Raw genomic sequence first — 27044 nt, forward strand, 5'->3', positions numbered from 1 at the left:
TATTTATTTTAAGAAAATGAAAATACTAACTCAAAAAGATATCTGCACCCCCATGTTCACTGCAGTGTTGTTTACAATAACCAAGATATGGAAACGATCTAAGTGGCCGTCAATGGATGAATGGTAAAGAAACTGTGGTGTGGGGCTTCCCTGGTGGCGCAGTGGTGGAGAATCTGCCTGCCAATGCAGGGGACACGGGTTCGAGCCCTGGTCTGGGAAGATCCCACATGCCGCGGAGCAGCTAGGCCCGTGAGCCACAACTACTGAGCCTGCGCGTCTGGAGCCTGTGCCCCGCAACAAGAGAGGCTGCGACAGTGAAAGGCCCGTGCACCGCGACAAAGAGTGGCCCCTGCTTGCCACAGCTAGAGAAAGCCCTCGCATAGAAACGTAGACCCAACACAGCCAAATAAATAAATAAATAAATAAATAAATAAGCCAGGAGCTCTTTAAAAAAAAAAAAAGAAACTGTGGTGTTACATACACACACACACACACACACACATACATATACATACAACGGAATATTATTTAGCCATAAAAGAGAATGAACTCTTCCCATTTGCGACAACATGGATGAACCTAGAGGGCATTATGCTAAATGAAATAAATCAGTCAGAGAAAAACAAACACCATATGATTTCTCTTATATGTGGAATCTAAACAAAACAACAAAACAAAACAAAAAACACCAGGCTCATAGGTTGGGGCAGGGGGGTGGGGTGGGGTGGGGTGGGGTGGGGTGGGTGTGGGAGAATGGGTGAAGGGGTTTAAGAAAAACTAAAAAAAAATTTTTAAATTCTAAAACAATTTCAATTAGGGTAAAATCAAAACCCTATAAATATTAGGGAATTCATTTGATCAATTTTAAATTCACTCAAAACCACACACACATCCATGTATCACTGGCTAATAACGTTCTAACAATGAAATGAAAAGTTGTTTTCACATTAGAAAATATATTAATGCAAGGTAGCATGTTAATAAGTTAAAATAAAAAATTATAGGATCACATGAATAAATGCATCACAGGTCTTAAAGGTCTGGAATATATTTTAAAAAAACAGTTATATCAAAAAAATTCTTTAGAGAAGGGCAACTCATCAAGTTATTAGAGTTTAATGTCCATACATTAACAATTTCAATCTATTTTAACTCTAATTTCAAGCTACTTTCTGGTCTATATCTGCTCTCCAGTGCCAACTTATCAGGAATGTTCCATGAACACAGATAAGTCTTTCAGACTACCAGATCAGGCTCTTGTGAAGCGTGCGTGCGTGCGTGCGTGCGTGTGTGTGTGTGTGTGTGTGTGTGTGTGTGTGTGTGTGTGTGTGTGTTTTAAGAGTTTAATCATTATTTGGTAAATTTAGAACATTAACATTTCAATGAGAAAAGCCTAGAGCCAAGGTACACCCAGAAGGAATTATTGATAAGGGCCAGCCTGAGCAGGCAGCCTGAGAAAAGCTCACGGTGTCTTTATAACTAGGCCTCAAAGTTGAACTGGCCAAGAGGTGAGCTCCAGAACGTATTTCAGAGGCCAATTATTCTAAGGAAGGAATTTTATTTTTTGGTCTGATAAATCACAACTCAGTGACCCGTTAAGCAGTAAACCCTGGAAAAAAGAGCTGCTGCTTCCACAGATTGTGTAAATTGAGGATTAATTCAAGTATCAATATCATGCTGAATATCTCCCTGGCAACAGCTAAAAATAGCACTTTGAAGAGTAAGCTGTGCTATCTCCCAGCTGTGCCAGGAGACTAACGTGATCCCAGTACAAAGACTAGGATTTATTCTGCTGCCGGAACATACTCTTTTTTCCAAAGGATGGCACGCACACTGTGTAATGTTATGGAATCCAAGGACAGATTTCATCGTGTGTAAGTCTTACTTAGCATGCTAAGTGCCAGCAGTATTCACACATGAATGAACTGGTAGTGCTGGTATCCTGCTGCATTACTGGGTGCAAATCTTCCAGGTTCTTGTTTAACGTGGTTAGGAGCTCTCTCACATGCCTCCACAATACCTTTTAACACATTGCAGACACCTCACAGGGAAACACCTGTTCTAGAATTGTATTTCCATAAGAATGGGGACAATTCTTACAGGGCTCGTAACTCAGGTAGTCCTCCCATCACTAAAAACTCAGGGAGAAATAGTGACATTACCTTGCACTGTAAATCATCACAGGAACTGCCAAGGAAAACCTCAAAAAGACAATGCCCTTGATGAATGGAGTTTATTTCAACAGTTATTACCACAACTGCAAACTTTTCAGCCTGGCACTCAAAGTTCACTATAACTTATACCAGTATAGCATTTCATTGCTTAACATCTGCTGTCACATACGTTAGCTCAGCTCATCTGCTTCCCAAGACAATTCTGAGAGATGGGCATGGAGGTATTTACCTATTTTACAGGTTAAAAAAAAAAAAAAAAAAGAAGATTCAGAAATCTTTTATTCTTTGCAACAAACTTCTATTCCAACCTACTCAACCTAATCTCCCATTACTACACAAGTCCTCTCTTCTAGACAGCTGGATCTCTTATTCTTCACTCCATTCTTTTGCTTACCTACCCACCTTGGAATGCCATTGTTTTTCTTCTAGATTTCCCTTCCAGCTGCCCAAACCAAATTTTCCTGTTTTCAAAGTCTAGCACAAACCATATCTCCTCCCCAGGACTACCTTTCACTTCCTTCCCCACGTGATCTTCCTTTGAATGTAGACTGTACATAATGCCTCTATTTGGGCAACTCAATTCTACCTCACAGGTTGTTTTTTAAAATTATACGAGGACTTCCCTGGTGGCGGAGTGGTTAAGAATCCGCCTGCCAATGCAGGGGACACGGGTTCGAGCCCTGGTCCGGGAATATCCCACATGCCGCAGAGCAACTAAGCCCGTGCGCCACAACTACTGAGCCTGTGCTAGAGCCCACGAGCCACAACTATGGAAGTCTGTGCACCTAGAACCCGTGCTCCTCAACAAGAGAAGCCATTGCAATGAGAAGCCCGCGTACCACAACAAAGAGTAGCCCCTGCTCACCGCAACGAGAGAAAGCTGGCACGCAGCAACGAGAACCCAATGCAGCCAAAAAAAAAAAAAAAAATTATAAGAGAATTTAAAAAAGCACTGCAAAAAGTCTGGAATGTTATAAAATGCTCAGATGGTTTCATGGGTTGAAGAACACTGTACATTCCTTAGGCCAGGGCAAGAGGGGCCCGTCAAGGTCCTCTTCTGACCGCACCCTTCCTCCTGTGGGGCCCCTTTAGACCATGCTCCAGATTTCTTACCTAAGTTTTCTTAGGCCACTTCTAGGATTTGCGTAAACCTCTGCTTGGATCTATCCCCCTCAGGGTGAACTTTGCTGCAGGTGTACATTATATTCCAGGTGCAATACTTTGTACTCTGCCTTCCCCATACCTGGAATCAGCCATTTCTCCAAGGAGTCCTGGATTCTTTTAGTGGGGAATGGCATTTAGAAACCAAGATCTAGGTGTTACTAGGGAGTCACTGCTTTTAGGCCTTCTCAATGAAGATACCCATGAAAATACATCTTAAACAAAACAAAAATCCCAAGAGTCAGAGAATACATACAAGTGAAATCTTCTATGTATGTATTCAAGTAAGTGAATACCACACCAACCCCCACAGTGAAAACTCTAGTTCCCGGTAACAGCAATATATTTACTCATTTGCTCTATCCTACAATAAACAAAAAGGTTCAAAATTACTATATGACTATAACTACCTATAACCTACTATGTAAAGTTCAAGATTTCATTGCAGTTCTTTCCGACTTCAGGATATATTCTACTAAGGGTATACAGCCAGAACATTATGTCCAAAGTTATTGGAATTATCTTCTCTATGTAATCAATTTGATATAGTTACATTAATTTGTGTTTGTAATCCATTTTAGGCTTAATTTTCCTTATTCTTTCTGATTTAATTTTAACATTTGAATGTGTAAAATATTTAAAGAGTTCAAAACTCAATACTATGTGGGACTTTTTTTTTTTTTTTTTTTAATTTAAAAAATTTTTTGCTTGTGTTGTGTCTTCGTTGCTGTGTGCGGCTTTCTCTAGTTGTGGCAAGCAGGGGCTACTCTTGGTTGTGGTGCACGGGCTCTAGGCGCCCGGGCTTCAGTAGTTGTGGAGCATGGGCTCAGTAGTTGTGGTGCATGGGCTTAGTTGATTTGTGTCATGTGGGATCTTCCCGGACCAGAGATTGAACCCGTGTCCCCTGCATTGGCAGGCAGATTCTTAATCACTGTGCCACCAGGGAAGTCCCTAGGTGGGACTTCTGATGTGTCTAAATGAGGAGGTTTCCAAACCCTCTAATCCAAAAGCAACTACAAAACTGGACACAAAGATAAAAAACAACCATTTCAGTGTCCTGGAAATTGATTACAGGATTAACAGCAAAGCGAAAAACACTTATTTTAGGAAAAACTCATTTAGGAAATAACCATGAAAATCTGTGGCATACTTGCTAGAGACTGCTCCCCTTTTTCCTCCCATCATTCAATGTGGTAATTCTAACACCACAAGGTAGGTTGTGAATAACCAGCAGTTTCACTGCTGGAGGACTGACTTGATTCAAAGAAGGTGAAATAATCCATGCCCAGTGGTGTTGCAATCTGAGTGGCAAGCAAACAGGGAAGGCCAGGGGTTCTACTAATCTGTGGTAGCAGTCCCAGTTTGGCAAACAAGGGACCCATGGGTCAGACAAATGTAACAGGAAGATACAAAGAGACAGTCATAGAGGCACTTGACAAGCTCTTCAAATATCCTGGCTGACTGGAGTTGATGTGCACACTTGAGAAGGATGGAGAGGGCTGAAACTATTCATGCATCCTTGTTCTATTAGAAGCCTGTGCACATGTGCTGAGGAAATGCAAGAGGGTCCAATGGGGCAGACCTGAAAACTATCTGAACTTGGAACACACTTCTAAATCCACACATAGATCCAATGACAGCAGGTGGAAGCCGTATCGATTTGATGTGTTTGAACATAACCCCTGACCAGTACTGCATGGCCACTAAACTGTGTGGAAACAGAAGCAACAAGAAGGCCAGACTTAAAAATAAAAACAGGAACAAAACCAAAAACCAACTGTGCAGAGCCATCAGTGGCCACACATCCCAGAGGAAATGAATCACACAGCTAAGTCCAGGTAAATTACTAAACAAATAAGCAGACAGGCAAAACAGTAACAACAAAAATAATTGGGGGGGGGTGGGGGAAGGTCAGACTTTAGAGTTGCTACAATATTACTTAAAATACCCAGATTCAACAAAAAAAATTGTAAGACATGCAAAGAGACAAAAAATTTGACCCACAATCAGGGGAAAAAAACAGTCAACAGAAACATGAGTGTATACAGATCATCTGGGGAAGCCCCCTCACCAGTGGGGAGATCAGCTGGGACAGAAGGGGAGCTTTGGGGGCTTGGAGGTAGAGCCCAGCAACCGGTCTGTGGCAGGCAGGACAGAGTGAGACCTACACAGACGGTGCATGCCACAGCCCTGAGCTCCCCAGCCTGAGACGTGTGTCTGCTGGTGCAGATGGGGGCTGGGTGCTGGATCGTGGGGTCTGGAGAGCAGACCCAGGTAGAGGACTGCTGTTGGCTGCGAAGAGACAGCCTGAAGGGATGGGAGTCAGGAGCTCCTCAACCAGGAATGTTCGTGGAAGAAACCTGGGCCGCCACAGAAATGCAGCTCCATGGCTGAGTGGTGCGTGAAGGGTGGGGCTGCCACTGCAGCCTTTCCCCATGCACCAGCCCCTGCCTCCACAGGCACTAGGAGGGGCTCCCGCTTGGGTGGACTTGCGTGCCCTGGTTGCCACCTTGGCCCCCTCCCGCCTGCGCAGGCTCATGTGCCCTGGGGGTAGCCTCAGGAGCAGACGCAGGTGGGTGGGTAGCCCACACGCAGAGGTGGGGCTGAAAACACAGCTGAGCCCCAGAGGCCGTGCAACTATGAAAGAACAGCTGAAATCTCTCCTCACGTCTGTGTGAACCACGGATTTACACCCCCGCTGCCAGCTGTGTAAATTCAGCGCCTGCAGAACATCCAAACAGACGAGGGCTCCTGCAGCCGAAACAGGTCTAGCTTTAGCAGCCGTGGGCTTTGTGGGCACATACACACAAGGGGTTGGGCCAAGCCAGAGTCTGAGCTGCTTCCACAGCTCCCACAGCGGGTCCAGGTGCATGATTACTGCAGTCCTATGACCTAACTTCAGTGGATCTCTGCGGGTGCCCTGGTGAAAACAATGCCGCAGAGACACCAGAGCCAATTGCCAGCATACCCACAGTTAAGGCGGGGCCGAGAGCAGTGCCAACAACAGTTTAATTTGTGAGTGCACACAACTGGTGAAGGGTGACGCAGCAGAGCACACTCACAGGTGAACAGCTCCAGAGGAGGAATACTCAGTGGCTTCTCTCTCAGTGGGAGTGCTCCAGTCCTGCCTATCTTGCACCACAGATCAGAAACACACCTCAGAAATGGATCTGGGGGCTTCTACTCCAACAACTGGGTAGCAGACCCTGCCCCTGACAGGGCAGTGACAACCACAGAGCAAAGGGGAGGCCCTGCTCAATATCCAGTGCAGGCTCTGGTCACCACAACATCAGTCACACCTCCTATCAAGGGGATAACAGCCAGCATACACTGAGGAAAGAGGCGGCAGACATTCATACGAAAAAAAGCCCTTGCACCAAAAAATATTAAACCCACACAGGCTACACAGGGATGCTCCCACATAAAAATAGCCCTCCAAGACGTCTGAGGGTCTGGCATCGGGAGGAAGAACCCCAGGGCATTTGGCATTGAACGCCAGCGGGGCTTGAGTGCAGGAGCTCCACAGGGCCAGGAGCTCTTGGAGGGTGCACACAAGGTCTCACATGCGCTGGGACCCAGCACAAAGCAGGGGATATTGATTGGCGGCCCCACCCAATAGCCTGCAGGTTCCAGTGCTGGGATGCCTCAGGCCAAACAACCAGCAGGATAGGAACACAGTCCCACCCATCAGCAGACAGGCTGCTCACAGCCACCTCAAAACACACCCCTTCACACGGCCCTGCCCAACAGAGGGACAAGATCCAGCTTCACCCACCAGGGCGCAGTCACCAGAAGCAAGAGGAACTACTATCCTGCACCCTGTGGAAAGAAGACCACAAACACAGAAAGTCAGACAAAATGACATGACAGAGGAATATGTTTCAGGCAAAGGAACAAGATAAAAACCCAAAAGAACAACTAAATGAAGAGGAGATAGGCAATCTATCTGAAAAGGAAATCAGAGTAATGATAGTAAAGATGATCCGAAATCTCGGGAAAAAAACGGAGGCACAGACCAAGAATCTACAAGAAATGTTTAATAAGGACCTAGAAGAACCAAACAGCAAACAAACAGAGATGAACAATACAATAACTGAAATGAAAACTACACTAGAAGGAATCAATAGCAGAATAACTGAGGCAGAAGAACGGATAAGTGACCTGGAAGACAGAATGGTGGAATTCAATGCTGCGGAACAGAATAAAGAAAAAAAGAATAAAAAGAAATGAAGACAGCCTAAGAGACCTCTGGGACAACATTAAATGCAACAACATTCGCATTATAGGGGAGAAGGACCAGAAGAAGAGAGAGAGAAAGGACCTGAGAAAATATTTGAAGAGATTATAGTCGAAAACTTCCCGAACATGGGAAAGGAAATGGCCACCCAAGTCCAGGAAGCACAGAGAGTTCCATACAGGATAAACCCAAGGAGAAACACACCTAAACACACAGTTATCAAATTGGCAAAAATTAAAGACAAAGAAAAATTACTGAAAGCAGCAAGGGAAAAATGACAAATAACATACAAGGGAACTCCCATAAGGTTAACAGCTGATTTCTCAGCAGAAATTCCACAAGCCAGAAGGGAGTGGCATAATATATTTAAAGTGATGAAAGGGAAGAACCTACAAACAAGATTACTCTACCCGGCAAGGATCTCATTCAGATTCGATGGAGAAATCAGAAGCTTTAGAGACAAGCAAAAGCTAAGAGAATTCAGCACCACCAAACCAGCTCTACAAACAAATGCTAAAGGAACTTCTCTAAGTGGGAAACACAAGAGAAGAAAAGGACCTACAAAAACAAACCCCCCAAAATTAAGGAAATGGTAATAGGAACATACATATCGATAATTACCTTAAATGTGAATGGATTAAATGCTCCACCCAAAAGACACATGCTTGCTGAATGGATCAAAAACGAGACCCATATATATGCTGTCTACAAGAGACCCACTTCACACCTAGGGACACATACAGACTGAAAGTGAGGGGATGGAAAAAGGTATTCCATGCAAATGGAAATCAAAAGAAAGCTGGAGGAGCAATACTCATATCAGATAAAATAGACTTTAAAATAAAGAATGTTACAAGAGACAAGGAAGGACACTACATAATGATCAAGGGATCAATCCAAGAAGAAGCTATAACAATTATAAATATATATGCACCCAACATAGGAGCACCTCAATACATAAAGCAACTGCTAACAGCTGTTAAAGAGGAAATCAACACTAACACAATATTAGTGGGGGACTTTAACACCTCATTTACACCAATGGACAGATCATCCAAAATGAAAATAAATAAGGAAACACAAGCTTTAAATGACACAATAGACCAGACAGATTTAATTGACATTTATAGGACATTCCATCCAAAAACAGCAGAGTACACTTCTTTCTCAAGTGCGCAGGGAACATTCTCCAGGATAGATCACATCTTGGGTCACAAATCAAGCCTCAGTAAATTTAAGAAAATTGAAATCATATCAAGCATCTTTTCTGACCACAACGCTTTGAGATTAGAAATGAATTACAGGGAGAAAAACGTAAAAAACACAAACACATGGAGGCTAAACAATACGTTACTAAATAACCAAGAGATCACTGAAGAAATCAAAGAGGAAATCAAAAAATACCTACAGACAAATGGCAATGAAAACATGACGATCCAAACCTATGGGATGCAGCAAAAGCAGTTCTAAGAGGGAAGTTTATAGCTATACAAGCCTACCTCAAGAAACAAGAAAACTCTCAAATAAACAACCTAACCTTACACCTAAAGGATCTAGAGAAGGAAGAATAAACAAAACCCAAAGTTAGCAGAAGGAAAGAAATCATAAACATCAGAGCAGAAATAAATGAAACAGAAACAAAGAAAACAATAGCAAAGATCAATAAAACTAAAAGCTGGTTCTTTGAGAAGATAAACAAAATTGATAAACCATTAGCCAGACTCATCAAGAAAAGAGGGAGAGGACTCAAATCAATAAAATCAGATGAAAAAGGAGAAGTTACAACAGACACCGCAGAAATACAAAGCATCCTAAGAGACTACTACAAGCAACTCTATGCCAATAAAATGGACAACCTGGAAGAAATGGACAAATTCGTAGAAAGGTAGAACCTTCCAAGACTGAACCAGGAAGAAACAGAAAATATGAACAGACCAATCACAAGTAATGAAATGGAAACTGTGATTAAAAATCTTCCAACAAACAAAAGTCCAGGACCAGATGGCTTCACAGGTGAATTCTATCAAACATTTAGAGAAGAGCTAACACCCATCCTTCTCAAACTCTTCCAAAAAATTGCAGAGGAAGGAACACTCCAAAACTCATTCTATGAGGCCACCATCACCCTGATACCAAAACCAGACAAAGATACTACAAAAAAAGAAAATTACAGACCAATATCACTGATGAATATAGATGCAAAAATCCTCAACAAAATACTAGTAAACAGAATCCAACAACACGTTAAAAGGATCATACACCATGATCAAGTGGGATTTACCCCAGGGATGCAAGGATTCTTCAATATATGCAAATCAATGTGATACACCATATTAACAAATTGAAGAATAAAAAACATATGATCATTTCAATAGATGCAGAAAAGGCTTTTGACAAAATTCAACACCTATTTATGATAAAAACTCTCCAGAAAGTGGGCATAGAGGGAACCTACCTCAACATAATAAAAGCCATATACGACAAACCCACAGCAAACATCATTCTCAATGGTGAAAAACTGAAAGCATTTCCTCTAAGATCAGGAACAAGACAAGGATGTCCACTCTCACCACTATTATTCAACGTAGTTTTGGAAGTCCTAGCCACGGCAATCAGAGAAGAAAGAGAAATAAAAGGAATCCAAATTGGAAAAGAAGAAGTAAAACTGTCACTGTTTGCAGATGACATACTATACATAGAGAATCCTAAACATGCCACCAGAAAACTACTAGAGCTAATCAGTGAATTTGGTAAAGTTGGAGGATACAAAATTAATGCACAGAAATCTCTTGCATTCCTATACACTAATGATGAAAAATCTGAAACAGAAATTAAGGAAACACTCCCATTTACCACTGCAACAAAAAGAATAAAATACCTAGGAATAAACCTACCTAGGGAGACAAAAGACCTGTATGCAGAAAACTATAAGACAGTGATGAAAGAAATTAAAGATGATACCAACAGATGGAGAGATGTGTCATGTTCTTGGATTGGAAGAATCAATATTGTGAAAATGACTATACTACCCAAAGCAATCTACAGATTCAATGCAATTCCTATCAAATTACCAATGGAATTTTTTACAGAACTAGAACAAAAAATCTTAAAATTTGTATGGAGACACAAAAGACCCCGAATAGGCAAAGCAGTCTTGAGGGAAAAAAACGGAGCTGGAGGAATCAGACTCCCTGACTTCAGACTATACTACAAAGCTACAGTAATGAAGACAGTATGGTACTGGCACAGAAAAAGAAACACAGATCAATGGAACAAGACAGAAAGCCCAGAGATAAACCCATGCACCTATGGTCAACTAATCTATGACAAAGGAGGCAAGGATATACAATGGATAAAAGACAGTGTCTTCAATAAGTGGTGCTGGGAAAACTGGACAGCTACATGTAAAAGAATGAAATTAGAATACTCCCTAACACCATACACAAAAATAAACTCAAAATGGATTAGAGACCAAAATATAAGACCAGACACTATAAAACTCTTAGAGGAAAACATAGGAAGAACACTCTTTGACATAAATCACAGCAAGATCTTTTTTGATCCACTCCCTAGAGTAATAGAAATAAAATCAAAAATAAACAAATGGGACCTAATGAAACTTAAAAGCTTTTGCACAGCAAAGGAAAGCATAAACAAGAAGAAAAGACAACCCTCAAAATGGGAGAAAATATTTGCAAACGAATCAATGGACAAAGGATTAATCTCCAAAATATACAAACAGCTCATGCAGCTCAATATTAGAAAAACAAACAACCCAATCCAAAAATGGGCAGAAGACCTAAATAGACATTTCTCCAAAGAAGACATACAGATGGCCAAGAAGCACATGAAAAGCTGCTCAACATGACTAATTATTAGAGAAATGCAAATCAAAACTACAATGAGGTATCACCTCATTGTATACACTGGAATATTACTCAGCCATAAAAGGAACGAAATTGGGTCATTTGTAGAGACATGGATGGATCTAGAGACTGTCATACAGAGTGAAGTAAGTCAGAAAGAGAAAATCAAATATCGTATATTAATGCATGTATGTGGAAGCTAGAAAAATCGTACAGATGAACCAGTTTGCAGGGCAGAAGTTGAGATACAGATGTAGAGAACAAATGTATGGACACCAAGGGGGGAAAGCCGTGGGCGGGTGGGGATGGTGGTGTGATGATTGGGCGATTGGGATTGACATGTATACACTGATGTGTATAAAATTGATAAAAAAAAAAAAAAAAAAAAGAATACCCAGGGACTTTCCTGGTGGTGCAGTGGTTAAGAATCTGTCTTGCAATGCAGGGGACGCTGGTTCGATCCCTGGTTGGGGAACTAAGAGCCCACATGCCGGCGCGCCACCACTAGAGAGCCCATGTGCCACAACTACAGAGCCCACGTGCTCTGGAGCCCACGCACAACTAGAGAGAAGCCCGTGAGCCACAACGAAAGATCCTGTGTGCCACAGCTAAGACCTGATGCAGCCAAAAATAAATAAATAAATAAAAATTTAAAAATAATCATAATAAAAAAAAGAATACCCAGCAAGGCTCTCATTCAGATTTCACAGAGATATCAAAATCTTTACAGACAAGCAGAAGCTAAGAGAATTTAGCACCACCAAACTGGCTTTACAACAAATGCTAAAAAAACTTCTCTAGGTTGGGGGCAAAAAAAACAACAAAAAAAGGGCCATAACTAGAAACAAGAAAATCACAAATGGGAAAGCTCACTGGTAAACGTAAACATGTAGTAACAGCAGGAAATCATCCACACACAAATAGGCTATCAAAACCAGCAACCACGAGAAGATGAGAGTACAAATGCACAAAATGGGAACTGCATTTGAAAATAAAAGAGCCCAGCAACTTAAAACAACCTTTTATGTATATAGACTGCTATATCAAAACCTCATGGGAACTGCAAACCAAAAAACTACGATACACACACAAAAAAGAAAAAGCAACCCAAACACAATACCAAAGATAGTCATCAAATCACAAGAGACCTACAAAAACAAAAAGACCTGCAAAAATCAAAAACAATTAAGAAAATGGCAATAGGAATGTACATATCAATAATTACCTTAAATATATATAAAAAAATTAGAAATGAAAAATGAGATGTTACAACTGACACCACCGACTATACTACAAAGCTACAGTCATCAAAACAGTATGGCACCAGCACAAAAACAGAAATATATATCAATAGAACAGGAAAGAAAGCCCAGAGATAAACCCATGCACCTATGGTCACCTAATCTATGACAAAGGAGGTAAGAATACACAATAGAGAAAAGACAGTCTCTTCAGTAAGTGGTGCTGGGAAAACTGGACAGCTACACGTAAAAGAATGAAATTAGAACACTCCCTAACACCATACACAAAAATAAACTCAAGGGGTTCCCTGGTGGCACAGTGGTTGAGAATCTGCCTGCCAATGCAGGGGACATGGGTTCGAGCCCTGGTCTGGGAAGATCCCACATGCCGCAGAGCAACTGGGCCCGTGAGCCACAACTACTGAGCCTGCGTGTCTGGAGCCTGTGCTCCACAACAAGAGAGGCTGCGACAGTGAGAGGCCCGTGCACCACAATGAAGAGTGGCCCCCGCTCACCGCAACTGGAGGAAGCCCTTGCACAGAAACGAAGACCCAACACAGCCATAAATAAATAAATAAATAAGTAAGTAAATAAATAAATAAACAAACTCAAAATGGATTAAAGACCTAAATGTAAGGCCAGACACTATAAAACTCTTGGAGGAAAACACAGGCAGAACACTCTTTGACACAAATCACAAGAGCTTTTTTGATCCACCTCCTAGAGGAATGAAAATAAAAACAAAAATAAACAAATGGGACCTAGTGAAACTTAAAAGCTTTTGCACAGCAAAGGAAACCATAAACAAAATGAAAAGACAACCCACAGAATGGGAGAAAATATTTGCAATCAATGTGACCGACAAGGGATTAATCTCCAAAATATACAAACAACTTATGCAGCTCACTATCAAAAAAACCCCAAACAACCCAATCAAAAAATGGGTGAAATATATAAATAGACATTTCCCCAAAGAAGACATACAGATAGCCATACTAAATGAAGTAAGTCAGAAGGAGAAAGATAAATATCATATGATATCACTTATATGTGAAATCTAATAAAAAATGATACAAATGAACTTATTTACAAAACAGAAATAGACTCATAGACATAGAAAACAAACTTATGGTTACCAAAGGGAAAAAGGGGGTGGGAAGGGATAAATTAGGAGTTTGGGATTAACATATACACACTACTATATATAAAATAGGTAACTAATAAGGACTGACTCTATAGCACAGGTTACTCTACTCAATATTCTGTGGTGACCTATATGGGAAAAGAATCTGAAAAAGAATGGAGATATATATATATATATAAAACTGATTCACTTTGCTGTACACCTGAAACTAACACAACATTGCAAATCAACTAAACTCCATAAAAATTTTAAAAAATTAAGATGCTGATGTTAAAACAAAAAGCAGCTATAAACAATTTGTTGAAAAAATTAAAAGGAATGTGTTTAAAGACTTAAATGAGCATGATGACAATGATTAAAAAAGAGAATCATGAAAAAGGGACAAATTTTTTTAAAAAAACAAAACAAGAAAACAAAGATGAAAAGTTCAATAACTGAAATAAAAAATTCACAGATGGGCTCAACAGATTTGAATTGGCATGAGAAATAAGTAAACTTGAAGTTAGAGCAACAGACATCCAATGTGAAGAACTAAAGGCAGAAAAAAGATGGAAAAAAATGAACAGACACTTCATAATATATGTAATAAGAGTCCCATAAGAAGAGAGACAGAACAGATATTTGACAAAAAAATGACTGAAAATCTCAAAACCATGGTGAAAAATGTTAATCTAAAGATCCAAGAAGCTCGGTGAACCCCAAGTATGTAGATCCGTATCTAGAGACACCAGAGTCAAATTATTCAAAGACAAAGAGAAAATCTGAACACAATGAAATTAAAAACAACTTATCAGGTATAGGGGAACAGCAAAACTATTAATACCTGATTTCTTACCAAAAACAATGAAGGCCAGAGGCAGTGTAACAACACATTCAAAATGGTAAAAGAAAAAAGACTGTCAATCAACAATTAGATATTTAGCAAGACCATACCTCAAAACGAAAGCAAAATAAAGACATTCACAGATAAAGACAGAGAGAATTTGCTGCTACCATACCTGCCTTACAAGACATACTAAAGAAGTCCTTTGGACTGAAAGGAGATGGTAAATTTTCATGAAGATCATTAGAAATGGTAAATACATCAAAGGCTCTATATATACGTTATTTTCTTTCTTCTTTTAATTTCTTTAAAAGGCAGAAAAATTTATAAGATAGTAATTATAACACTATATGGTTGGGTTTACAAAATATATTGATATAATATATGATGATGGTAGCACAAAGGAGCGGGGAGGAAATGGAGCTATACTGAAGCAAAGTTTCTATTTTTTACTGGAATTACGTAGTATTAAAGTAGACTGTAATAAGATGCATAATGTAAACCATAGAGCAACCACTAGGAAACTTTGGCTAAGAAACAGATGGTTAAAAAATCAGAAGTATTAAAATGATACACTAAAAAAATTAACACAGAAGAAGGCAGTGAAAGAAACAGGAATAAAAAAGACATGAGACATGCAGAAGACAAAATGGCTGATATAAATATAACCATGTCAATAGCACAATGTGAATGGACTAAACACTCTAACCAAACAGCAGAGATTGTCAGACTGGAATCAAGAAGATCCAACCATATGCTATCTATAAGACACACTTTAGATTCAAAGACACAAATAGAGTGAAAATAAAAGGATGTAAAAAGTATATCATGCAAACAGTAACCATAAAAGAGAGAGTGGCTGTCTTAGTCAGCTTGGGCTGCTATCAACAAAAGTACCGAAGACTGGTGGCTTTTAACCAACAAACATTCTGGAGGCTGGCAGTCTAAGATCAAGGGACTGGCAAATTCACTGTCTGGTGAAGGCCTGCTTCCTGGATCATAGGGGTATTCTCACCATAGCCTCACATGGCAGAATGGTCAAGGGAGCCCTCTTTGATCTCTTATTAGGGCACTAATCCCATTCATGAGTGCTCTACCCTCATGACCTAATAATTTCCCAAAGGCTCCATCTCTTAATACCATCACATTGGGAGTTAGTTTTTAAGATGTAAATTTTGGGAGGATTAAAACATTCAGTCTATAGCAGTGCCTATAGAAGTATGAGACAAAATAGTTTTTAAAAAAATAAATATTGCTAGAGACAAAAAAGGAACATTTCATGATGATAAAGGAGTCAATAACTCAAGAAAATATAACAGCTATAAATGTATATGCACTTAACAGCAGTTACAAAATACACAAAGAGGACAAATTGCCAGAACCTCAGAAACTTCCCATGTGCCCCTTACAAATCTGTAATACCCTCTCTCTCGCCCCAAGCTCATATCCCCAGGCAAATACTCAATTTGTTCTTCATAACTTAACTTGAAGGATAATTTATGGATTATTGACTGAGGTTAGCATAATTCTAAGACTTTGTAATATTCATTTATGCTTGCCACATTGGGGGAAATGTGTCCAAAAATGACTCTTAAGAGATCTTAGAGGTTCCAGACCCCTAAGCATTTTGCCGTCTACACTCAACGTTGAATTCTGACTTAGCTACAACTAACACTTTGAGTGCTTCTATGTGCTAGTCATTTAATCCTTACAACAACTTTGTGAGACAGGTACTATTATTATCCCACTTTACATCAAGTTAAATGATGGAGCTAGGACAGATCTGTCTAACCTTTTATGCTTTTAACCACAAGACTGTATTGTCTTCCACAGGTATGGAAATAAAGTAATTGTTCACAGGAAGAAGTAACTGAGCAAGGCACAGGAACTGCTGCAAAAAGGTAATAAGCACAGAGCTTATATGTTTCACTGTCCTAAAGAAAAAGTGACTTTAAATTCCCTTGCTACCAAGAATTAGGGCACTTAAAAAGAAGATGACACTGCTCTAGAACATGTCATCAAGTCCCAGAGATCTGATGTTTAGTCATTCTGAGGTAGAGGTTTATGTTAAAAATAAACCTCTACCTCACTGAATCAGGGACTTGCACCACAGGTCTTGGGTTTTTCTTCTATAGTTAATCCAAGGCCATTTTCCACTGAGTTAGCAAAATGGATTCCTTGCAGATGGATGAATTCAATCTGCAAGTGTTTAAAACTTATTCTTTGCCCTTACAAATACAGGGATGCTCGGGATCTTTTATTTTATTCTGTTTTCCAGGAAATTATTTTCTTGCATCATCGGGTAAAAGAAATTCACATGCTTTCCCAGGCGGCTGCTGAAGATGGCGGAGGGGCAGGTCCTGCTGCTCGATGGCCGAGGCCATCTCCTGGGCCGCCTGGCGACCATCGTGGCCGAGTAGGTGCTTCTGGGTCAAAAGGTGGTGGTTGTGCGCTGGGAGGGCATCAACATTTCTGGCAATTTCTACAGAAACAAGTGGAAGTACCTGGTCTTCCTCCGCAAGCGCATGAACACCAACCCCTCCCGCGGCCCCTGCCACTTCCGAGCCCCCAGCCACACCTTCGGGCGGACAGTGCGAGGCATGCTGCCCCACAAGACCAAGCGAGGCCAGGCCGCTCTGGACCACCTCAAGATGTTTGAGGGGATCCCGCCACCCTATGACAAGAAACAGCGGCTGGCGGTTCCCGCCGCCCTCAAGGTTGTGCGTCTGAAGCCTACGCGGAAGTCTGCCTACCTAGGGCGCCTGGCTCATGAGGTTGGCTGGAAGTACCAGGCAGTAACAGACGCCCTGGGGGAGAAGAGAAAGGACAAGGCCAAGATACATTACCGGAAAAAGCAGCAGCTCATGAGGCTACGGAAGCAGGCCGAAAAGAACCTAGAGAAGAAAACTGACAAATTCACAGAGGTCCTCAAGACCCAGGGATTCCTAGTCTGAGCCCAATAAAATTGACTGTTTATTCTTCATGCTTGGCCTGGCCTGCCCTTCCTCCATCACCACCCTAGGATGTGGGGGACCCCCAGGGGCTGCCATCCAGGTGCCACAGGCAGCCTGGGGCTTAAGACTGGATATAGCAAAGGGGCCTTAGCACTGCTGTTTAAGAAAGGCCTTTTTAAAAACTTTTAAAAAGTTATAAGGGCTGTGCAGGCGTAATTTGCCTGTGACCTATTCATTCATGAGAGTTTTAGGACATGGGCAGCTGGAACAACCAGTGCTGTCCTAATACTGGCAAAAGTGAGCTGGAAGACCTAATTGGAAGGGACCCCCACATCCCTTACAGGGAGTCTGCGTAAGCTTCCCACGTGGTCGGATACTATACTCTGCAGCTGTTAGGATGTGAGAGAATGTTTGGGCAGCATGAGTCTGGGGTTCTAAAAGGTGTTTATGGAAGGGAAGTACAGCCCAAGGGGTCACAGGCATAGCCCTTGTGTTAGTCTTCCCTATATTTTGTGAGCCAAAACTAATAATTTATTTTTAAAGGAATAAAAAAAGAAATTCACATGACATGGGGAACACTACTTTCTTAAAGATGAAAAAATTGAAATATATCGCAGAAAACCATCTCAACAGCATGCTTCTTACTTCTATACTAATCAATTCTCCAGTTATTTTGAAATTTTATTACCACACAAATCTCTGGTGTCCCAGTCTGAGTCTAAGTGAGGTTCTCTGTTTTGACAAATAATGCCACTATAAACTAAGTTAGGTTTTAAATGATTATCTGACAAACAGGAAGAAGGTAAGCATTTCGGAAAGGATACAAACTTGGTCTTCTTAGTTGATACTAAAATTTAACTAGATCACTGAGGCAAAGATGGACTTTTAAAAACAGTGCTGGGAGAAGTTGGTAGTCATTTGGAAAAAGATAAAATTAGATTGCTATGTCACACACCATACACAAGAATAAACTCCAAGTGGATTGCAGGCCTAAATGTAAAAAGTGAACCCATATAAGTACTAGAAAAAAACAGGTGAATTCCTTTTTAAGCTCAGTTGTTGGAATGGCTTTCTGTGACTCAAAATCCTAGAGAACTCCAACTGATATAACTTTAAATACTGGCGTAACCTGGCAAAAATGTCAGAAGGTGTTCACCCATTCCCTTATCAATCATAAAACAACCCCTCTCCACCAGAGACTCTCTCAATGAAGTGGCTGGCTAGGGATATTCCCTATACTTTAGGTCAGTGAACACAACATAAACACACTTGACTTGGAACTTAAAAGTGTATATTCCTTCTATCATTATTTCATTATTAAATGATAAAAATTTGCACTTGCAAAAAATTTTTTACATTAAAAAAACCTTCTCTTAACACCTTACTGACCGGGGGATTTTTGCAGAAACTAACGCCTGTGGCCAGCAATTTGTTATGTAAGTGAACACTGAAACAGCCGCATTTGAGTAAATATCAACAACTTTTTTTTCACTTTATTTATTTGAAACTTTGTACATGTCTTACTAAAGCATTCTAATATTTTGTTAGCGCGTGATAGGCAGTACATCAGGCGCCTCCGTGCAGGGGAACAGAACATCTATTACAAATATACCGGGTTTCACTGCACTTTCCCCTGGAAGAGCAGACTCTACACTTTCTGGCAGCATTTTTTTTTTTTAGTCCTGTGGGTATTATTTCCTCTAGAATATGTTCTTTTATTTTACCTGATAGTCGACAAGGTGGATCTTTGCGGGGGGCTCTTTTAGAAATGCCACAAGGACTAGGTGCGGGACTACCACTGCATTCACCAGCATGGTCAGTTACCCATTCCCCAGCTACTGCTAACAAAAATTGCTTGTAAGTCATTTTATTCTGTGCATTAAAGCTACAATAAATCTTAAACGCACTGAATAAACCGCAATTACTCAAATAGAAACCCACTTTCTTATACCATTTTCGAGTTTTCTGGAAGATACTGAAGTTTGCCAGATATTGATCAGACTGACCAACTCCTTTCATATATTTATTATACTCTGATATACAAGTGGGCTTAGTTATCTGATGGCCAGTCCTCCTGTCTTCCTTTCCTGTAGATGCCATGGAGGCGTCAGGAATAGTTGTCACCATGCAGACTAGCCTCTTGTCTTTCCATAGAAGAATCACTTCTCCCTTCCATAAGAATGTCATTTCTCCCCCTGTAGGTTTTTAGATTTCTCCTTTAATTGGTTTGGTAGACCACGATTCTCTCTTATAGCCCCACAAACTCTGGTTTTATTTTTCAACAATATTTCAGATGTGGACACGCTGTTGTAAATCCCAAGGTTGCATATATATCCAGTTTCACTTTCCCTAACCACGCTGACCAGAATTCCATATTTTGTAAGTTTTCTGGGATTATAGGTTTTGAATATGCGTCATCCTCTCCACTTTCATTGCCTCATCAAGTGATAGCTCTTGTTTGGGTATATAGATCGACTGAAACTTTGGTAGAAAATAATCCAAAAGAGGTTTAACTTTTGAAATTCTGTCTGCAGGAAGTGGAGTTTCCGAGTTATCGTTAAAGTGAAGAAACGTCATTATTTGTTCGAACCTTCTTCTCGTCATAATCTTTGGAAAGACAGGTGTTTTATGTAAGGGATCGGTCGATCTATATTCTTTCCAGTGTGATTTTCTTATTTGTCCCATCAAAATGATTAATTCAAGAAACTTCTTCATGTCACTATTGGTCACATCAGTCCATTTTAAAGCCTCATCATACTTTTTATATGATTTTTCATTCTGTTGGTGATTCAAGTTTGTTTGAGAAGCGACCAACTTGAAAAAGTCATTACCAAAAATTATTTCACTAACACTTTGTGGGTGATTATATTCAACAGTTACACCTGACACACCTGTAAAGTCTTCTAATTTTCGTGAAATGTTATCTAAAATCCACTCTTCTGTAGAAGCAAAGGAGCATTCTCCAGCACCGTAAGTTTCATTTTCACTTTCTGTGTTAGAATCAATCACTAAGGTTTTCTGTCTTTTTACTGGTCTAATACTCACATCATCTGAATCAGAACTATACTCTGAAGAACTATCATCTTCTGAGACACTAGTATATATGTCGCTTGGACAATCAGAGAAAGTATCTGCATAAAATTCACTGAAAAATTCTTCATTCAAAACTTCACGATGGGGCTTCCCTGGTGGCGCAGTGGTTGAGAATCTGCCTGCTAATGCAGGGGACGCGGGTTCGAGCCCTGGTCTGGGAGGATCCCACATGCCGCGGAGTGACTGGGCCCGTGAGCCACAGCTGCTGAGCCTGCGCGTCTGGAGCCTGTGTTCCGCAGCGGGAGGGGCCGCGGTGGTGAGAGGCCCGCGCACCGCGATGAAGAGTGGTCCCCGCTTGCCGCAACTGGAGAAAGCCCTCGCGCAGAAACGAAGACCCAATGCAGCCATAAATAAATAAATAAATAAAATAAAATAAAAAAATATAGCAAATAATTAAAAAAAAAAAAACTTCACGATGCGTCATTTTTGAAAATCTTATGGTAATAAACTTGCGTTTATAATATACACAAGGTTGGAACAAAAACCTAATGGAGCAAAATGTGAATGATAAGGGCAATCATAAATTGTGTAATGAACCCTTGATCAATTTAAGCTCTAACAACTTAGCATGGTGATGTTAATTAATTGTATCATTCTCTAAAAACATATTGATACATCTCTGGTCAATAAAGTTCAGGTAACAAAAACGTATTAATATGTCTCCGGTCAATAATGTGTTAATTAAATAATTCTACAGTGAGCATGTGTTTAATAGACAACAGGGAGAAAAACAAGAGGTTCACATCAGCAAGTTGATTTCCATACTGTAACTCTATCGGCAGCTATCTGCTTCCCCCTGCAGCTTTGTAAAGTAACTGCTACAAAACAAAACTTGGCACAAACTTTTCAAGCCAAGCACAGTAAGCAGAGATCAATCACATCTGGGTAAAAAGGATGATTTAAAAAAGCTACACGCTTGCTAAAAGGCTGGAAAGTGGAAGCATATGCAACAAAACTTTCTGCTTCAGTCCTATTTAGGTGGGATAAGGAAACCTCAAACAGAAAGGGCTAGGGACACCAGTCCTACAAATTATTCTGAAGGGAATTCTTTATCATTAAAAAGGGAACAAAAGCTTCAGTTTTGTTTTCTTTGAAATCAGACATCACTTGCTTTACACATATAGACACACTTGCTCTTTCCACAAGTCATTTTTACTAGTCCACTAGGAGTTTGGAGGGAGAATCTCTAGATTTCAGTTGTAGTTAGAACCTGACTCTCATTAAGTCTTACCCTTCTGAGGAAAGATGACTGATCTTGGAAATACTTCCTTGTTTCTTAACTCAGAAAATCCCATCTCCCAAAACTCAATTTAACAGAAGTAAATTTTCTTATTTTGGTACTGCTTAAATTCTGCCCAACTCTTTCTTTAAGTTTTTTAGACCCTGAGCACAGATCAGGGTAAAAGAAAATATCCTATTATTAAGCTCTTCTGATGTTGGATGGAGTCACTATACAGGTTAATCAATACTTCTTGTTTTGGAAGCTTAGTCATCTGTGTCCATCTAGCCCTCTGTCTCCCAAAGTGTGGCCACAGTTCTACATGAACCAAAATGACCTGGGAGATAAGCAACAAGGATTTACTGTATAGCACAGGGAATTATATTCAATATCTTATAATAACCTATAATGGAATATAATCAAGAAAAAATATAACTGAATCATTTTGCTGTATACCTTAAACTAACACAATATGTAAATCAACTATACTTCAATTAAAAAAAATGACAAAAACCTGAGGATGCTTATTAACAAAGTAGATTCCCAGCTGCCACCTCACAAGTCCGTGGTATCAAACACTTCTGAGGGCTTTGCATGTTTAGTAAGTTTCCTGTGATTCTTAGACACAATTAAGTTTGAGAACCACTGATCTACACAAAGAGATCTTCCTTAATAAACACCGGAAACACTGAATGCCATTTTAACTTTTCCATCAGCAGATAACTTCCAAATGTTTTAGGCTAAAACAACCGTTACTTCCCCTGGTTTAAACTCAGAATCAGATATCTAAGGTCCCTTCCTTAGAGACTGTCATACAGAGTGAAGTCAGAGAAAAACAAATATTGTATATTAACGCATATAAGTGGAATCTAGAAAAATGGTACAGACGAACCTGTTTGCAAGGTAGAAATAGAGACACAGATGTAGAGAACAAACGTATGGATACCAAGGGGGGAAAGCTGGGGTGGTGGTGGTGGTGGGATGAATTGGGAAATTGGGATTGACATGTATACACTAATATGTATAAAATAGATAACTAATAAGAACCTGCTGTATAAAAAAATAAATAAAATTAAAAAAAAAATCTAAGGTCCCTTCCAGTTCTTAAATTCTAGGATTTTATTTAATCACTTGCCAATAGCATTCATTAAACTCAATACTGGTAAACTCTAAGAAATTGGTAAATATGGCAACCTTAGTTCAAAAGGATGCCCATTAGAAACGAAATAAAAGAGAAACAACAAATCAGAAAGGGTTTTCTCATGAGGTTAACAGAATATGCAGGTCACTATAGAAAAGTTACTGAAAACTTTCTGGAAGCAACCAAGAGAATTGTTCCCTGCAAACATGTCCACTGTTACAACAACACTGATAAGATTATGAAAATATTGCAATGAGGCAGGAGAAACATGGAAATCAAAAGGATTAAGTAATGTGGGATTTAAGAAAAATGAGAGCGACGGGGGAAAGACTGATATAGAATTTTGGCACTAAACCAATACTTCAATAATGGCTCCTGTTTAAAGACTAAACAGCCTTAAAGGAAAAAACAATCCTTTACAGTTTCAGAACCTAAGGAAAACGTTTTAAAATCCCAGAAACCATATGTTCTGAGCCCATGTTCACCAAGCAACAGACTTCTGTATCCATTACTTAACTGGATCTATGTATTTGTAAATGAACACTATGTGCCGACAACTGGTACCAGGGAGCAAATCCATTAAAAGGACGAAATCTGCATTTGGGCTTACAAATAAAAAAACTTTTTCATTTGCAAGCAAGAATTAAATCACCAGAGCCCTGACGAACTCCAAGTCCCTCCATCATCTCCCTATTTGTAAAGGGCATCACCAGCTGCCCAGTAGCCAAAGCCAAGGAATCGTGCTTATTTCTCACTCCAGCCCTCCCAACTGAATCCAGTATGTCTCGTCAACTCCACTTCCAAAATGTAGCCTGAAATCATTCACTTATCTTCACTCGATCCACAGTTCAAGCTACCATCATCTTCGCCCAGCCCGCCATGTTAGGCCCTAGCTGGTCCCCGTGCTCCACTCTGCCCCCACACCCTGCGTTCTCTGCACAACCACCAGAATACTCTTAATGAGATGGAAATAACTTTCATCTTTCCGCTGGCTTAACTACCCATCTGTTTCCTACTGCACTTGGAAAAAACTTCAAATACCATGGCTCACAAAGTGTTCCATCATCAGACCCTCTCTTACTTCATCCCCCCCATTCTCTTCCTTAATCACTATGCTCCCGCTAACGGCCCTTCCACTCCTTGCATGCCAAGAATACAAATACAAATACAAACCTGTAGCTACCTTAGGGCCTTTATACTAACTGCTCCCCTTCTATGGAATATTTTCCTCTCAGATACACATTTGACTCCTTTTCCCCTCCAAGTCTTTTCTGAAATGGCACCTCCCCAGAGAGGCCTTTCCTGACCAACCAATTTTAAGTAGTCCTGCCCATGCTTCCAACTCCCATGCCTTCTTCACTTCAGCTTATCATTCCCCCCACCCCACGCATACCAACTAGAATATACATATGAGAGATGAGTGTCTTATTCACCACTGTATTCCTAAGTGCCTCAAACAATGCCTGGCATGTGGAAGAAATGCAAACATTTCTTGAGTAAATGAATGATAAAATCTCTGTAATTTGTAAGACCAATTACTGGCCCTCATGGGAGAGATAAAACATTATTCAGCTATTTAATGAAGGAAGACTATGTGCAAGGCCCCATGACAGTGCTCCTCACACTTTAGTGTGTGCACAAGAACGACCAGAGAATTTATACGTGAGGCATAAGAACCCCATTTTGACAAGCAGCCCACAAAAGATGATTCTCTTACATCAATTCCACCACAATGCAGTATATTCTATAGGTCCCCAAACTATAAGCATCTTTGTATCAGAATATTATTATAGCAATAATTCTCATCTGCTACCAGATACGTCCTCCTCAGCCACGCCTTTAGGAATCACTTATTTGCTTTGCAGATCTAGTACATATCAAATGTAAGCTAAAATCCCATTCCTCTGGGTAGTCATACCTACATTTAAGGTTTCACAAATAGTTAAGATTGCTGCTGAAACAAACACACACATACACAGTGCTTTCCTTAAGAGATTTTTCCAGTTTCAACTGAATCTTAACTGCCTTCCTCCTCTGTTACTCTTGATCTGCTGAGAACTGGCACCCTCTTGAGCCTGGATCATCTTCTCAGCCACAGGGCAAGTCAAGTCAGCTTGAATAACAGACTTTAGCTATTAATACTTGATACATTTAGTAATACATATACCCTATGATAGCATACTTTCCCAAATCCTCAAAGGTCAGCTTTATGTGCTTTTTTTTTTAGTAGAAAGTCCACCCTGGTTGTAAAGAATCAAATTTTTATTTATTTATATTCTCAAATTGGAATAACTTTTATTGTTGTTGATCATAAATGTAATACTGCTAACCATAAAAAAAAGCAAACATTACAAAATTATATTAAATATAAATGAAAATTTCCCAATAATCACACCCTTTAGAGCTACTCACTTTTTATAATTTGGTGTATATCCTTCCAAACTTCCATGTATAAACATATTTTCACACAGGTTTTTAACTTAAAAGGAATAATCACTGACTGTTCCATAACCTGCTATAAAGAGAAAACACCTGGGTGTCTCCTCTACTCTCAACACTCACTCTGAACACTTCTGTGACCAAATGTGTAGGAGTTTCTCCCACACCAAGCAACTCCAGCTCTGCAGTGGACTCCAGCCAATGTCCTACACTTTCACTCAATTCTGACACTATCTACCTAGAGATAGGGTCAGACCCCAGAGGTTAAGCGCTGAGTTCCACAAGACTGGCTCCATCCTCACTTCAGATACCAACTGCAAGTCCAGGTTGTCATTTCTGCTTTTTTTGGTCTGTTTATATATTTTTTCTTTTTCTCCTGAAGTATAGTTGATGTACAATATTATATAAGTTACATAAAAGGTGTACAACATAGTGATCCACAATTTTTAAAGATTATACCCCATTTATAATTATTATCAAATTTTGGCTATATTCCCTGTATTGCACAATATATCCCCGTAGCTTATTTATTTTGTACATAATAGTTTGTACCTCTGAATCCACTACTCCTGTCTTGCTCCTCCCTCTTTCCCCTCCCCAATGGTAACCACTAATTTGTTTCCTGTATCTGTGAGTCTGCTTCTTTTTTGTTATATTCACTAGTTTGTTTTATTTTTTAGATGCCACATATAAGTGATATCATACAGTATTTGTCTTTGTCTGACTTCTTTCACTTAGCATAATGCCCTCCAAGTCCATCCATGTTGTTGCGGTCACCTCTGCTTCTGACCCATGGGCTATAAATTGGCGGCTTCCACGACCACCTCCTCACGTTCAATTAATTTGCTAGAGGGGCTCACAGAACTCAGGAAAGCAGTTTACTTATTAGATTACCACTTTACTATAAAGGACATAACTCAGGAACAGTCAGATGGAAGAGATGCATAAGGCAAGGTATGTGGGAAGGGGCACTGAGCCTCCATGCCCTACGGATGTGCACCCTCCCACCACCTATACGTGTTCACCAACTACGAAGCTCTCTGAACCCAATCCTTTCGGGTTTTTATGGAGGCTTCATTAAGTAAGCATGATTGATTAATAACTGGTCATCAGTGATTAACTCAACCTTCAGCCCCTCTCTCTTCCCCAGAGGCGGGGGTGGAGTGGGGCGAGGCTGAGAGCTCCAAACTCTGACAACTAGATCTCATCCTTAGGGGCTTTCCAAAAGTCATCGCATTAACATTAACTCAGGTGTGGTTGAAAGAGGCTTGTTATGAGTAACAAAATGAACCTTTATCTCTTTCCATCTAGGAAATCCCAAAGGTTTTAGGAACTCTGTGCCAGGAACTGGACAAACACCAAATACATACTTACTACAAATCATATTATCACACCTGCTTAATACATTTAACATTCAGGCATTACTCCATGCCAATACTAATATTTATCTCTTTAATGACTACATTGTACACTACCACATAAAAATGCCAAAAATGTTTAAAGTAATACCCTCTGTTCAACATTAGTTCTAGTTTTCTAAAATTTCTAAAAT

General features: G+C 40.1%; 1 protein-coding gene and 1 pseudogene across 3 annotated transcripts in view; one reads left to right on the top strand and one right to left on the bottom strand.

Annotated features, from left to right (window-relative positions):
- TTC1 (tetratricopeptide repeat domain 1) overlaps positions 1 to 27044 on the bottom strand; it is a 56120-nt gene that overhangs the window by 24588 nt on the left and 4488 nt on the right. The gene's annotated exons all lie outside the window — the stretch shown is intronic.
- Positions 10622 to 18570, top strand: LOC309658210 (large ribosomal subunit protein uL13 pseudogene; annotated as a pseudogene). Its single transcript has one exon. The product of its transcript is annotated as a large ribosomal subunit protein uL13 pseudogene (transcript).

The sequence above is a fragment of the Balaenoptera physalus genome (assembly GCF_965194825.1).
Source record: "Balaenoptera physalus genome assembly, chromosome: 3".
In the NCBI taxonomy this organism is placed as follows: domain Eukaryota; kingdom Metazoa; phylum Chordata; class Mammalia; order Artiodactyla; family Balaenopteridae; genus Balaenoptera; species Balaenoptera physalus.